The following is a 16,291-nucleotide window of genomic DNA, read 5'->3' on the forward strand; positions in this document are numbered from 1 at the left end:
TAAAAAAGATCACTGTAGTATTTATACATTGAATGAAGGAAAAAAACATATGATTCTCTCAATTAATAGAAAAAAGGTACTTGAATTTCAACAGCCTTTCAGGATCATATTTTTTCAGGATATATATAGGAAAAAGTAGGTAATTTCTCAAGATGATAATAGGCATTTAGAAAAAATTAAAACTCAAAACCTTGTTAACACCAAATTCAATGGCAAAAAACTGAGTTTTCTCCCTAAGATCAGAAATTAGAAAAGAGACTCACCTCCACCATAGTAATTGAATATTGTTCTAGAACTGCTAGCCAGATACAATAGAAAAGAAAAAGGAAAAATAATCCAAATTGGAAAGAAAAGGTAAAACTCCCTCCATGCATAGACAACGTGATCTTATTTATAGAAAACTTCGGACAACCCACAAAAAATTCTAGATCTAATCAACAACTTGGTAAGTTGCAGAGTATACAATTAAGCTAAAAAATCAGTTAAATTTCTATACAGCTGCAATAAACTATCAGAAAAAGAAATTAAGAAAGTAATTTTTAATACTATTCAAAAGGACAAAGTACGAGGAAATCAATTTAAAGAAGAATATATAGAACTTTTACACTGAAAATTAGAAAACATTGTTGATAGAAATTAAATAACACTTAAACAAATGAGAATCTCATGCTTATGGATAAGGTGATGTAATGTTGATAAAATGTCAATGTCTTCCAAAAAATTTTTACCAATTTAATGTCAACTTTATCAAACTTCCAATGACATTTTGCAGAAATGAAGAAGCTGAACCTCAAATTATATAAAATTGTAAGGAGTCTTAAATAGACAAGACAATCTTAAAAAGGAAGAACAAAGTTAGAGGACTTATACTTCCTGATTTCAAAGTTTATTTAAAAATTACAGTAATCAAAATAGTGTAATACCAGTACAAGGACAGGAACATGTAACAATGGTATCGAATTGATATTTCACACATGGTAACATAAATTTTATCAAGATTCAGTGGAGATATAATATCCTCTTAATAGGTGGTGCTGGGTTTCTATATACAAAATCAGAAGTTAGACCCTTATCTTATACCATAGATAAAAATTAACCAAAAAAGTATCAAAACCTAAATATGAAATAAAACATAAAACTCTTAGAAGAAAGTTTGTTTGTAAATCTTCATACTGTTGGATTTGGCAATAGATTCTTACATATGCCACCAAAGCATGAGCAGCAAAAGAAAAAAATAGATAAATTTGATTTCATCAAAATTAAAAATGAAAAACCTTTTGTGCATTTAAAGACATTAATAAGAAAGTGAAAAGATAGCTTATATAATAGGGAGAAAATATTTTCAAATTGTATATGACAAGGGAATAATACTTGGAGGATATAAAGAACTTTTAAAACTCAAAAGCAAAACCAAATAACCCAATTTTAAAAATAGGCAAAATTCATGGATAGTTTTCCAAGGAAAATATGTAAATGCCAATAAGCACATGGAAAGATAGTCAATCTCACTAATCACTAGAGAAATGCAAATGAAAATCACAAGGAGCTATCACTTCACACTTAATTAAATGGCTATAATTTTTAAAATGTAAAAAACGTATATTAGTTGGTGAGAGTTGCCATAACAAAATACCATAAACTAGGTGGCTTAAATAACATAAATTTATTTTCTCATAGTTCTGGAGGCTGGGAATTCCAAGACCAAGGTGTCAATAAGGAAGGTGTTATTCTGAAGGCTCTTCCCTTGGCTTACATAGGTGGCCATCATCTCATTATGGGCTTACATGACTTCTTTGTGCATACATGTACAGAGAACTTACTTGTGTCTCTTCTTGTAAGGACACTAATTTTTTTGCATCAGAGCCCTACACTTATGACTTTGTTTGACATTATTTACTTCCTTAAAGGCTCCGTCTCCTAATATGCAACTGTGAATTATCAATTCAACATATAAATCTGGGGGGAGGCGGGGAGCAAATATTCAGTCTCTCACATTCTGACCCCGGTTCTCCCCAAATTCATGACCTTTTCACATACAAAATGCATTAATTACATTCAATGCTTTCGAAAGTCTTTAACTCTTTCCAACATCACTCTAAAGTCTAAAGTCTCTTCTAAATATCATCTAAATCATATATGTGAGACTCAAAGTATAATTTATCCTGAGGCAAATTCCTTTTCAGTTGTGAACCTGTGAAATCAGGCAAACTTGTTCTTCCCAAATACAGTTGTAGAGCAGGCACAGAACAGAAATTCCCTTTCTGAAAGGGAGAAATCAAAGAAAGAAAAGAGTGGTGGGTGACAAATCAGTCTATGACTTAGCCAGACAAACCCCTTTGGACCTTAAGTCTTGAGAATAACTCTCTCTGGCTTGATAATTCACCTTCTCCAACCACCGGGGTGGTGATCCTGCCTTCTTCACCCATTGGGTGAAGCAGCCATGCTTTTTGGACCCACAGGGTGTAAACCCCTTTAGATCTTTAGACCCTAAAGCTTGAGAATAACCCTTTCTGGCTTAAAAATCCAACTTCCATAATCAAAGGCACACTTGCCTTTGAAGCTTTACGGGGAAGGTCTTACTACTGTGGCTCTGCTTTGTGGAGTCACCCCAAAGGCTCTAGGGTGGCAGCTTTCTCTTAAAAACCTGAGCAGTGGCCCCATTCTTTAAAACTGAGCTGATAGAGTGGTGGCTCTGATGATCTCTGAATTGTCTTTGGGCTCATTCTTCCTTTTTCTTGCAGGATAAGGCATATTAGAAACCAGGTAGCTAAACGATTCTATCCTATGGAAGCCCTACAGTCCTACATTTCTCTTCTGTTTCATCTTGTTTCCATTACTTTCAATTCAAATGGCAGTATTTATTTCCATATAATCTCATAATATTTTTATCGAGTTATAATCTATCCACAGTCTCGGTGCTCTCTTCAGAATAAACTTTTGTGGTTATCTATCTATCTATCTATCTATCTATCTATCTATCTATCTATCTATCTATATCTATTTATTTATTTATTATTCTGTGTGGATAGGATATGAGAATTCCCAATTTTTAAATTCTATTTTCTTTTTGCTTAACAACTGCTTCTTTAGTTTCTCTCTCTCCTCTCACAATTACGAGCAGTTACGAGAAACCCAAGTTGCTTCTTAACACTATTCTTTAAAAGCTCCCCAGCTAAATATCTAGTTTCATTTATCGCAAAATCTACCTTCCACACTAGCATACAACACAGACAAATTATTTGCCTCTTTAAAACAAGAATTGCCTTCTCCCCAGTTTCCAATAAGCTGTTTCTCATTTCCTGTGGAGATTTTACCAGAATGACCCTCAACATTTATATTTTTACCAACAGTCCCTTTATGATAATTTAGGCTTTTTCCAGCATGCACTTCAAATCTGTTCTAGTCTCTAGCCATTACCTAGTTCCAAAATCACTTCTATATTTTTAGATGTTTGTTATAGTATGCCACTTTTAGTTCAAAAACTAAATTACTTTGCTAGGGCTGACATACTAAAATACCACAGATGACTGGTTAAGCAACAGACATTTATTTCTTCATAGTTCTAGTGGCTGGAAAGTACAAAATCAAGATGCTAGCAAGGTAGGTTTCATTCTGAGGCCCTTTCCTCTGATTTATAGATGGTCTTCATCTCACTGTGAGCCACATGACCTCTTTGTATTTGTGAGTGAATGAAGAGGAAGAGAGAGAGAGAGAGAGAGACTATGCAAACACCTCCTGATGTCTCTTTTTATAAAAATACTAATCCTATCACTTTCTTTCCTTACCCTTACAACTTTGTTTAACTTTAATTAATTACTTCCTTAAAGTCCATACCTTCAAATATAGTCACACTATAGGGCTTCAGCATATGAATTTTGTGGGGACATATTTAGTCCATAACAAGTAAGGGTAAGAATGTGGAGAAATTAGAACCCTTGCACATTGCTATGTAGCTGCTATAGAAAGAGTTTGTCAGTTCCCTTACAAGCTAAACAAACTATTACCATATGACCCTGCAATTAAACTCTTTGGTACATAACCAAAGAAATCGAAAGCAGGAACTTGAACTGATATTTGTATGCCAGTGTTCATTGTTGTATAATTCACAGTAGTCAAAAGACAGAAACATGACTGTTCAACAACAGATGCATGGAAAAACAAATGTGGAATACACATAAAATAGAATATTATTTAGCCATAAAAAGGAATAAAATTATGATACATGCTAAAACGTGTATAAACCTTGAAAGCATTATGCTAACTCATCCATACACATAAGGACAAACATGATTCCACATACACAGAATATATTGAATAGGTGAATTCATAGAGATAGAAGAGATAGAGATTTCCAGGGATTTGGGGTATAAAAATGAAGAATTATTACTTAAAAAAAAGTAATTTACAAATTAATGGTGATGGTTGTAAAAACTGTGAATGTAATTAATGCCACTGAATTGTGCATTTTAAAGCGTTAAAATAAAAATTTTATATTATAAATACTCTATGAAAACTTAACAAAATAATGTACCTCTCAAAATCATTGAAATGTATAATTAAAATGGGTGAATTATATGGAATGTGAATTACATTTCAGTACACAATAAACCCATGACAAAAGAGATTTAAAATATAAGCTACAAACTGGGAGAAACTATTTATAAAAGATATATCTGATAAAGTTTTTGAGTACAAAATACACACAAAGAGCACTTGAAATTCAACAATAAGAAAATAAATATTTTAATTTAAAAATAGGCAAAAAATCTAAATATGCATTTCAACAAAGAAGATACATGAATGGCAAATAAGAATATGAAAATATATTCAAACATTTGTCATTAAAGAATTGAATATTATAGCAACAGTGGCATACTATTATACAAGTATTAGAAAGTCTAAAATCCAAAATTCTGGCAGAATTTTGCTAGCAAAATTGCTAGCAAATATTCGGAGCATAAGGAACTCTCATATCTTTCTGATGGGAATGCAAAATAACATAGCCACCTACATTGGAAGAAAATTTGACAGTTTCTTACATAGCATATCATTTCGCAATCATACTTTTGTCACTGCTGTGTTGATATGAAATCTACATGTCACCTAGTAGGGGAGGAAGAAGTGGATAGTGGACAGTGACGTTGTGTGTTATTGTCCCTTGGTTCTCCCCCTTCAATGCAGCAAAGAATTACAGGCCAGCAAGATTTAGAATAAGTAAGATTTATTGAAAGTATATTTTAGAAGGAGACGGTCATGCTAGGGAGGGCTGTAGCCCTGTGGAATTTAAGAGATGAAGCTTAGATAAGATTATATGCTCCAAAAGGAGGAGGAGGTTTCCAGCTAGAAATGCTGTAACAATATAGAAATGGGAAGGTCTGTTTATATTGGAGCCATAATGAGAGGTCCGATGATGTGAAGTGACTTTGACTGACAGCTGGCTGCCATATAACTTTGCCTAGTGTGCATGTGCTTATCCAGAATTCAGTCTGTTTAATTAGATTCATCCACTTGCAGGCATAGTCATAATATTATAATGATGGTATGATGAGGCTGAAGTTATAGGCAATACTTTCTGCACATGGGTTTGTAGTTGGTTTAGCCAGCAGCTTTTATGGCCTTTGTGCTCTAGGATTTGGGGTTTTTTATAACCCTAAAAGGGAGATATTTCTGGGAGGTCCTTAAGGAAGGTCATTGAAGGAAGCTTCTTTGGGCCTTGGCTCCTGTCTCTCAAGCCTAATGAACTACTTAACATTTCTAGGTACTTATCCAATTAATAAATAACTTATTTCACACGATAACTTGCAGATAAAATTTTTAGGGTAGATTTAGTAATAATCACCAATTTTGGAAACAACCAACCTGTCTTTAAATAGGTGGAGAAACAATCTGTAGTACATGTATAAGATTGAATATTTTTTAGCAATTACAAAAAAAGAGCTATCAAGCCATGAGAAAACACAGAACCTTAAATGCGGATGGCTAAGTGAAAGGAGATAGTATGAAAAGGCTATGTAAAATATGATTCAAATTATATGACATTCTGAAAAAGGCAAATTGTTGTTATAATAATAATAAAAAAGATTAGTAGTTTCCAGGGGTTTAGGGATAGAAAATGTTCAGTTATTAAAGCACTGAGAATTACTTTAGGGCAGTAAACTATTCTATAGAATACTGTAATGGTGGCTATCTGACAGAATGCATTTGTCAGATGCTTAGAACTTTATAGTGCAAAGAGAGAGCCTTAATGTGTCCAAATTTTTAAAATTTCAGGATGGAACGTGTATGCAAAAAAGCAACCTAACCACATTACAAGTGTGTTAAACAGCCTCACTGAAAGGAAAGATGAAGATAATGTAAGTAATGTAAAGGTGTAGAGTCTTTAAGATAAAAGGTAAAAAACAAAACAAAAAATGCATCGAAATACAAAACAGAACTGTACATAAGCATGCAATTTAAATGACAAAATTATTTCTCGTGGAAAAAATATTTGTCTGATAAAATATAAAACAAAAGTCAAGAAGTGATTAGATTATTTAAAGTATACTAAGGTTATTTGGAATGTGGTAAATGTCCTAATATACATTAAGTTTTAATTAATCAAGCATTCTTGTAATATTTAGTGAATCCACTATAAAATAATAAAATCATTTAAAAATATTCAAATACTAAACTAATAAATGAGAAAATGGAATAATTAAAAATATTAACCAAAATAAGGCAATAAAAACATAAGAAAATATAGAAAAATATTAAAAACAATTTAAAAATAATTTTAAAAAAGTATTAGAAAACTTTAAAAAATATTAGAACTATTGTAAGTGAAGAATATTAGATATACTCGAAATAAAATATTTTAAAAAATAATTTCTTAAAAATTATAAGAAAAATTTGCTAAAATATTTTATTTAAAAAATATTTTATTTAAAAGATAGTAGAAAAATATAAAAAAGAACATAAAGCAGAGAAAATAAATAGCAAGACAGTAGATAAAAATTCAAATATATAAGTAATTATACTAAATGTAAATAATCCGAATGCTGTAATTTAAAAAAATCATATCAGATTGAAGAAAATAAACAAATAGGAAAGCAAATAATCAGTTACAACAAATTGCTATTAGAGACATACCATAAATATAAGGATTTACAAATATGAAAAGTAAAGGCATAGAAAAGGTATTTCATGTAAGTAATATGAAAATAGTTGATGATAATATCAGAAAAAGTGAGCTTTAAGAGAAGAATATTTTGCATGATAAAGAAGAATATTTTATAATAATAAAAGGGACCATGCAACAGTAAATTAAAAAAATTGAACATTGCTTTCTTTTAATAATTTAGTCTTTAAATGAATTATGCAAAAGGAAAAATGATAGAAATACAAAAAGACAGAAACTAATTCATAACCAGAGGAGATTTCAATATATATTGGTCAGTAACAAGTAGCAAGTAGTCAAAAATTAGTAAAACCCACAGAATTTTAACAATCTGATTATTACTGAATAATGCCTCTTCTTCTGTAGTGTGTGTGAAACATTCAACAAAAGTAACTGCTAGGTAAATCATATATTTCAAAGGCATTAATTTATACAGAGAATATACTCTCACCACAATTAAATTTAACTGGAAATGAGTTGTAAAAACATAACTAGCGCCTGCACCTCATGTTTGGAAATTAATCAATAGATGTCTAAAAATCTCATTGATCAGCAAATAAACACTAATGGAAACTAGAACGTATTTTGATGTAAGAAATAGTAAAAGTATAGATTTCAAAATGTGTAAGCAGCCTCTAAAGAGCTTCTTAAAAAGACATTTATAGCCTTAATTTTATAAACTAAAAGAAATTAGTAAAAGAACAGTAACTTAAACCCAAGGAAAGTAGAATGATAAAAAAGATAAGGTTTATTCTAAACATTTAGCTCTTCCAATCTTTCAAAAAATATATTTTAAATTTATCTTATATAAAATATTTTAGGGAGGGCAGAGGTAGGTAGAAGTAAAGGGATCGAATATTTGCTGGAGGAAGGAAATTAAACTTTGGGTGATGCATACATGATGCAATATACATATGATGTACTATTGTACCGTACTCTTGAAACCTATTTGAATTTATTAACCAATGTTACCTCAATAATTTTAATAAAAAGTATTTCGGAGACTAGAAGAGAAGTAAAATATTCTCAACTAATTTTGTTAGGAAAGCAAAATGAAGATCTGAGAACCTAACAAAGAAATTACAGGAAAATAAAATTAGAAACCATGAACAACCCTAGATAAGAAAGTAATAACCCTAATTCCATGACATTTAAAATAACACACAATGGCCATAGCTATAATAGAAATTAAAGTTGGCTTTCCATTTGAAAATAGATCATTAACTTAACTAAATAATAGAAACAAATCATGTATCATCTTAAATTATGTTGATAAGATGATTTTTAAAAAATCGACACCAATTTTTCTTAGATATAAAGGTTTTACCAAAACTATACCAAAAAAGTAATTCTTTTATTTAACAATAAATTTCTATAAGGAATACATGTACAATGAACATCATAATAAACTATTAATGATAAACTAGTTCAGAAATAAAATTACATGGGTTTAAGTACAAACACTTTTATTAAACAGTGTACTAAAAGTCCTAGGTGTTAAAATAAGAAAATAAAAATACATATATAAAATTTAGAAATAAAAATAGTCAAACTGATATGAATTTGAAATATAACAAAATCTGAATAAGCAAGAAAACTGACCATATGAAATATTGGAATCAACTGGAATGTCTTTTAGTCAAGATACCACATGTGAAAATGGAGTTCTTCCATCTCATAAAAGTGTCAAAGAATACATTGCTCTAGAGGTAGAATTCTGTATTCTTAAAGACAAGGTTATTAAGAAATATCAAAGGTGATAATGCTTTATTTCTTTCAGACAACAAATACATGGTAAGACTGTAGATATAGACTATCAACCTATATATGTAGAATATTTGTATAGCTAGATATAAAATAATCAAGAATTATTAAAAACATGATGAAAATTACCAATTTGTTAGAAAGTGTGTCTTCCTTGCATTTTCAACTTTTGCATCTTGGTGCATCTTTTTTTTAATTCTTGTCTTGATTTGTATCTCAGTTGCAATTTTGGCATGGTATCAAAGAGAAGGTAAAAAGCCCCGTATTTACTCTCTTCAAATCAATTTAAATTACTGAGTAATGGAAAAATATTAGAATTAAGTGAAAGTTTTATATTCTCCTAACTACTTATTCAAATATACAAAAGAAATATTTTCATTAACTTTTCCCAAAAGATTATCACATTTTCTAAATTCATATTAAATTTTACCTGCTATTGAGTCTCTGAGCTGTATTGTTACCCACACTTTCATCTGCTTCATTTATTCACTTCTAGCATGAACTAATTAAATTTGGAATAATTAATGAGAATATTTATTCTTTTTACTGTAAATAATGCATCATCAACAATTATTAATTCACCTTTTTTGGACCGAGAATTAATGTAATCTAAGCTTTTTTTTCCTGTTAATTTTCACTGAATTCTTTCTCATTCTAACAAACAGTGATGTTTATTTATGAAAACATGAATTAATTGAAAAATCCATCTCATTAAGAGATGAGTTTCATTTAAAAGTTTACTTTTTCTGTTTGTTACTAATCCAAATTTGTTTATAATGTTATTTTAATCAGCTGTGTGCTACTAATAATTATCATAGCTTAATTCAGAAAGAAAAAAATGATTAATGGTTTTTGATCATGAGAAATAGGAACAGCTAAATTTGAATATGTAAACATTTTTATAGCAGAAATGCATAAAATAGTGATAAGTAAAAGATTTTTAATAATGAAAATAAGATTACATTTTGTGAGAAAAAAGGGAAGGGAAATATGTTTAAGGGGAAAATGAAACACTATAAAATGTTTGACTTTTGAAAAAGTTTTTTTATTTTTAAATTAATGGTTCTAAGTGTCTAATGTTATAGTATTAATGTCCCACTGCTTACATTTAAAAGTCATATAAAAACTTTATTTTAAAATGTAAGTACTTCACAACATCAGCAGATATACTACTTGTAACTATAGTACTTAAACAGAAGAAATATTTTAAATTGGCTTAGAATCTGCAAATATATTTATACATATTTTTAACATTTTCTTTAGAAGGGATTAGAGCAAAAACGTTAAAGATCATTGGATAGATAACTTACCAGGTCCCTTGAAAACTGAGTCTTTGACTTTCCACAAAATTTATTTACAGATTTTCCACAAAATCCAGCTTAATTTTAATATCACAACTGTGAAACCTAAAGGAAAAAAAAGAGAGATCAACCAGTGCAAGCCCAAACAGCCCAAGCAACAGAGAGAGAGATCTGGCCTAAAACTTCTGGGCAATTCTCCCAAAATAAAGACATTTAAACTTGAGTCAGAGAACTCAAGACAGTAGATTCCATACATTATCTCTATCATACCATGGCTGGTCACAGATGGGAGTGTGATAGGGAGTTAAGCCTGGGTTTGGGGTTAGTTTAGTCAGTTGGGATCCACTGAAGCCTTATGACTGCAAAGTTCCTGAATAACTTCTCAGTTTGAACCAATTCCTCCAGGTTCCTGGACTCATCTTTCCTCCCCATAGACATAAAGACTTTCACCATGTTCTGTTTACATTGAATAATATTATTGTCCTGTCAACCCCTTGTTTCTCCAGCTCTAAGAGGAAACATTGACAGGGAGGCAGTTGCTCTTCATCACCCATCCTAGTTCTCCAGAAAACTGGCCTTAGCCCAAACAGCCAATCATAGTTCTTTTGTTGGCTCACAGGTTGTATGGCATACAGCATAACCATGCAGGGATATGTCATATCTACTCATGGGTGTGATATAACTTGTTTATACTTAGGGACTCCCTTGTCATAAGTGGACTGTTTTTCTCTTAGAATTTTTCAAGATTAGTTGATTCTCATGTCATAGGATCCTGAAGTCAAAGAGAACAACACCCATTAAGGTGTTTTCTCCTAGAATGTGTAAAAAGCTAGAGGAAGTTCTATTCCATTGGAAGTCTTGTCAATACAGACTTGTTTCCTGGTTTGCAACGCCATGATTCTCTCAGTACCTCTCTGAATGCAATGATTGGTAAAAAGACCTCTCATCTTCCAAACTCAACTCATGCAGAACTTTCATTATGGAAAGCTAACCCTGATAATAGTTATCCTAGTACTCCCTAGTCCTTACTATACACAACCATTACTGTAATTATAATACTTCAAAATTCTGAGTTCCTGTCCATATCCTTTATCTTTAGTCTTCATCTACAAAAGGATAGGAAAAGAAAGTACTCGCTCCCAAAGTTGCTTGTTAATTCTTTCTCCCCAAAGTGCTTAGATTTCCTGAGCAGGTCTTAAAGGGTATATGTAATCAAAGTATTTGAAGAACACAGAGTTAGTTCATCTTCTTGTAATGCTCAAAATTTTACCTAAATGGTCTATGACCATGCCATCGTGACACATGCCCAATCTTATTTGATCTTGGAAGCTAAGCAGGGTCGAGCCTGGTTAGTACTTGGATGGGAGAACACCTAGGAATATCAGGTGTTGTAGGCATTAAAAAAATAACCTAAATGGATATCTAGTTCAAAGCTTTGAGGTCATTGAAAACAAAAGTTAGAGACTAATCTAATCCACTTAAGTTCAGGCAAGTCCCTAGGTTTGTATGTTGGATGCTACTCTTAGGTCATTTGATTTAAACTTCAAAAAAAATAAAACTATTAGATAGATATTATAAAGACCATTGACAAATTTATATAATTGAAGTTCACACATGGTAGTGCCAGTACTACATAGTATATCCAGGATTTAATACAATTCGTTTTATTATGCCATGACAGTAATGTGTGATTCATTACTTTGGAGGAGAAAAAAATTGTAGTTTTTAAAAGTCCAGACATTCTACATGTCCAAGCATGCCAAGTGACACCAGTTCATTGAACACAACTCTTTATTTGAATTTTTAAATCACAAAGTCTTTAACTCATTTAAAATAAAATCATCTTGTTAACAATGGAAAGGGCTGGAAACTGATAAATAAAATACTTTTTCCTGAGGGTACATTTTTATTTTACATAAAAAAATCTAAATAATTTTGAAACATTTTAACCTAAACTGTTCACTTTTCTTTGATATACAAAGATTTCCACTTCTTTCCAGTCAGCCACTGCCCATAATTTAGCATATTTATTCTTTTACTATTCTTGAACTGCAGACACCCCCAATACCTTGAAGAAAGCTTTTTTAAAGCTCTCACAGAAGATAGCTACTTATCAAGGATTTTTTCTTTCAGTTCACAAAGTCCAATTTAGTGTTTTACCAATTCTTACTTAAATTATTCTTGATTTTCTACTTAGTGACCATTGATATAACTACACCTTAAGTTTTACCAATACTAATAAAGCCGTATCATATATGAAGAGGTAATATATACAAACATACTTTAAACACAGTGGAATAGAAAATGAATGCATCCATTATCATTTTTCCTTTGCAGAAACCATGTGGGCATTGAAAGTGAAAAGTGATTACTTCCATTGTTGCTTGACTATCCAGGTAGATTGCTACCTGAAACACTCAGCTTTTCATTTTTGCCCCATTGAAATAATTTGTTTTTAGCATTTTGTATTGACAGATTAGAATGTAATTCACCCATTTACATGTCTGTCTTCTCTATTAGAAAGAGAAATTCTGAGAAAAAAGATTGGGTCTGATTAATTTTAATGTTCTAGTAACTTGGATAATTATAGGTGCATAGGCAAGTCCTATTAAATTTGGAGTGAATAGATGAATGGCATCTCAGGGTTTTCTGTCTCTCTAACTCTATTTATTCCTCTTTACATTCATATTTCTTTTGAAAGGGGAGTGTTTTAATCTAATAACCCTTTGAAGTTAGGCTATGAGAATCAATGCCTATGGGCAAATGGAAAGTTTGTGTCATAGAGGATCTATATTGGCCAGTCTGAAATAGCGAATTCTTCTGTAGAGAAATGTGAGCTCACACATACCCCGAAGAACTCTAAGGGCATGAGAAGGAGGGATGATACCTTCACAATCTTGATCACACTACCCTTGGCCAGAATAGGCACAGGGGCAAGAGTGAGTAGCAGGAAGCCCTGTTAAATATGTAGGAACAGCAAGAAGGAGCTAGACTAGAGGGAGAAAATTCACTTTAGACTGACTCCATAGGAACACAAAGATAATGCCGCTGAAAAAATCGGACACTTTGTATGGCTGTCTAGACTATGTATACATGTGATAAGTTATCTGGTGGTTTGTTCATGGACTGCCTGCTTGTCTTTCTGGATATTTTGGGATATAATGTTTGGACCAAAGAAGAAAACAAATCATAAATGAGAACTGGAAAATACTTTAAAAGTGTTTCTAGATAATATCTTTGTTTTATAAAAAGTCAAGAACCACTAGTTCACCAAGTAAACATTTCAGTTATTCACCAAATCCCCCTGCAATAACTCACTTCTCTGGAAAATAATAACGTGTAAAGCATTCTGCCTTTGTGTTTTTTTCCCCAATTTAAATGGCCTGTAAACCATCCATGCCTGCCCACTGTATCTCCTAACTACTGCCTGGCCCATTGACTTCAGGCACTGACCAGAAATAATTAACTCTCATTATCTTGAAGGATACTCAAATGTGCATGTGAAATGAAGTTTCACAATGCTTTATTTGCTGTAAAACTCTAATGGGATTTGGTTTTCTTTCTCCAAATCCAAATAATATATTCCTTTTATCATGTAACATTCTCAAGTGTGAAACACATAAAGAAGTTATTCTGTATTAGGCATATAAAATGAATATAAACAGAATGGAAAACGAATTTGAAAAGGCAAAGAGGCAAGAGGTAAAGACTGTTTCATCAGAAGGGTGTAATTGATTTTATCCAACATCGATTCCCTAAAGTAAGATCTATTCAACAAATTAATATTCAATGAGATTCAGTAAATAAAATGGAGGAACAATAAATAAAATTACAATTTTCAAAGTGTATGTGCAGAAACCACTTTATATTTCTGTCTGTATATACAGTAGCTCTGTTTCACATACTTACTTTGTTACAAAGAAAATAAACTAAATGTAACCATAAGGAAGAAAAATATAGAAAGTGTTTTGCACTGGACAGAAGATGAAATGAACAATGAAAGTAAATCATTTCTTAACCTGGAGAAGAATTAACCAATAAAAATAATTGTTGCTGAGGTACTTGGAAAAGTGCTGATTGAACAAAAAATAGAATACTTAATTTTTTATTTGTTCGTTTAGACTAGATGATTAACACTATGTTTTCTTCCTCTTTCCACTTTTGCTCTTAAAAGTTGTGAAGCCACATGAATAGAAAGAGGCCTTTAAAAAATACTGACACCTTGAGCAAAAGCAGTTCTCCTGCTGAAAAGAAACAGTAAAATTAAGAGCAGGAGTAAATTCATTCTCAAAGCAATACCAAATTTCCTCTAGTAGTGAGGCACCTCCAGAGCTCTTTATACAATGTCAAAGGTCTTTTTACAAATGATGCTCATACTAGATTGTTTATAAAGCACCTAATATTAATGGCACTATTTGTAGAAATATACTATGAAGCATTTGGTTATAGGAATAATTTTATGACCAGAAAAGATGATTTTTAAAATTTAATATTTATGCAAACCAAATACGTGTCAAACACTCTAGAAGATTGGGAGGTGGGTACAACAGTAAAATGACAAAAATTTCTTAGTATTGGAGCTTATATTCTTCTAATGGACAGAGGTTGACAGAGACCAAAATTCACTACCATAAAGAAATTATTTAAAAAATTGCAAAATATACTTTTAATGTTTGCCATTAACAGTATTTTCTTTGTAGTAAATCTTTTTTTTTTCCCACCAACACTAGTTTTAATTATAGAGAAATATCAGGGAACAATATTTTTAGAAATAAGTTATTGGCACAAAAATTTTAAAGATACATTGAGAAAATTTCTTCTATTGTTTTTTTTTTAAATTTTTCTATGAATTAGAAAATAACCACCATCATTGTCTTTGAGTAAAGGAAACATTAATCCAGCTTGGAGAAGTATAGTTTGAGAACTGAGTTGGGAAAGTTATTGGCCAGCTAGGCTTGATAACTGAGCAAGAACGGCAGTGATTAGAAATGGTTCAGTATTGGAAAGCAAAGTCTGAACTACCTGTAGGTGGAAACCACAATTAAGGTATTCCTGAGAGTAACTGGGGACCATTTTCAAAATTCAAGTGAGCAGCAGAGCTAAAACATGGCAGGAACACAGATCAGAAGGCTCGGTGTGCTGTGTGTAGAAATATTGGAATAGGGCTACAGTATGACATTCCACAGACAGGAAGAAAACGATGGCAAAAGGGAGCGTCGAGGCAAAACCAACTGGAAGAAGAGTTTCTTTATGACATTTTGAGAACTGAGTTGCCTGGGATGACAGTCACTTCCACATTTAGTTGTTGAATACTCGGAATGTGACCAGTCCAAGTAGATTGTCTTAAGTGTAAAATACATACTGAATTTCTAAGATAAAGTAAAAAATACATAAAAGAATGTAAAATACATCATTAATACACATAGTTTTACATGTTAAAGGATAATATTTTAGATATTTTGGATATGTACTCTTACTTTTTTCTTTTAATGTGGCTTCTAGAAAATTTAAAGTTATATATGCTGCTCATATTCATACTAGACAGAACATGCTTAGAGAGTAGACTCGATTTTCTTTAACATCTACTCCTATGGGTAAACACAATTTAAATACATCTACAAATTTTATTTTTAAATGACAAAGCTTCCGACCTCTACAAAAAAAAGAGTATGTTTTAGACTAGAAGATTAACACTGTTTTCTTCCTCTTTCCACTTTTTAAACATAAAAATGTTTAAAGAAATAGAAAAATTTTAAAAGGTACAATGAAAATAGAGCTATGAATTTTAATGTTTCTTTCAGATCTCAGTGAATCATACAATGTACTCTTTTAAATGCCAAATTTTATATATATAGTTGTTGTCATTGTTGAGATTTAGAAAAAGAGTTATTAAACATATATTTTAGAAGGAGATGGGCCATGCTAAGGAAGGTTGCAGCTCTGTAGAATTTGGGAGGTGAAAAGATAAAAGAATGAAAAGACAGAGTATGCCCTAAGGGAAGAGCTAAAAAAATTTATTTTTAGTATGGATTTTGAGCCAACAAGATAGTCTTGTGGGGACAACCTAGTC

General features: G+C 31.4%; 2 pseudogenes; both read left to right on the top strand.

Moving 5' to 3' along the window:
• The window catches only part of LOC107515613, a 158,335-nt pseudogene that overhangs the window by 28,568 nt on the left and 113,476 nt on the right, over positions 1 to 16,291 (top strand).
• LOC118614266 lies at positions 11,499 to 11,618 on the top strand (annotated as a pseudogene).

Source organism: Rousettus aegyptiacus, unplaced genomic scaffold, assembly GCF_014176215.1.
Source record: "Rousettus aegyptiacus isolate mRouAeg1 unplaced genomic scaffold, mRouAeg1.p scaffold_m13_p_2, whole genome shotgun sequence".
NCBI lineage: Eukaryota > Metazoa > Chordata > Mammalia > Chiroptera > Pteropodidae > Rousettus > Rousettus aegyptiacus.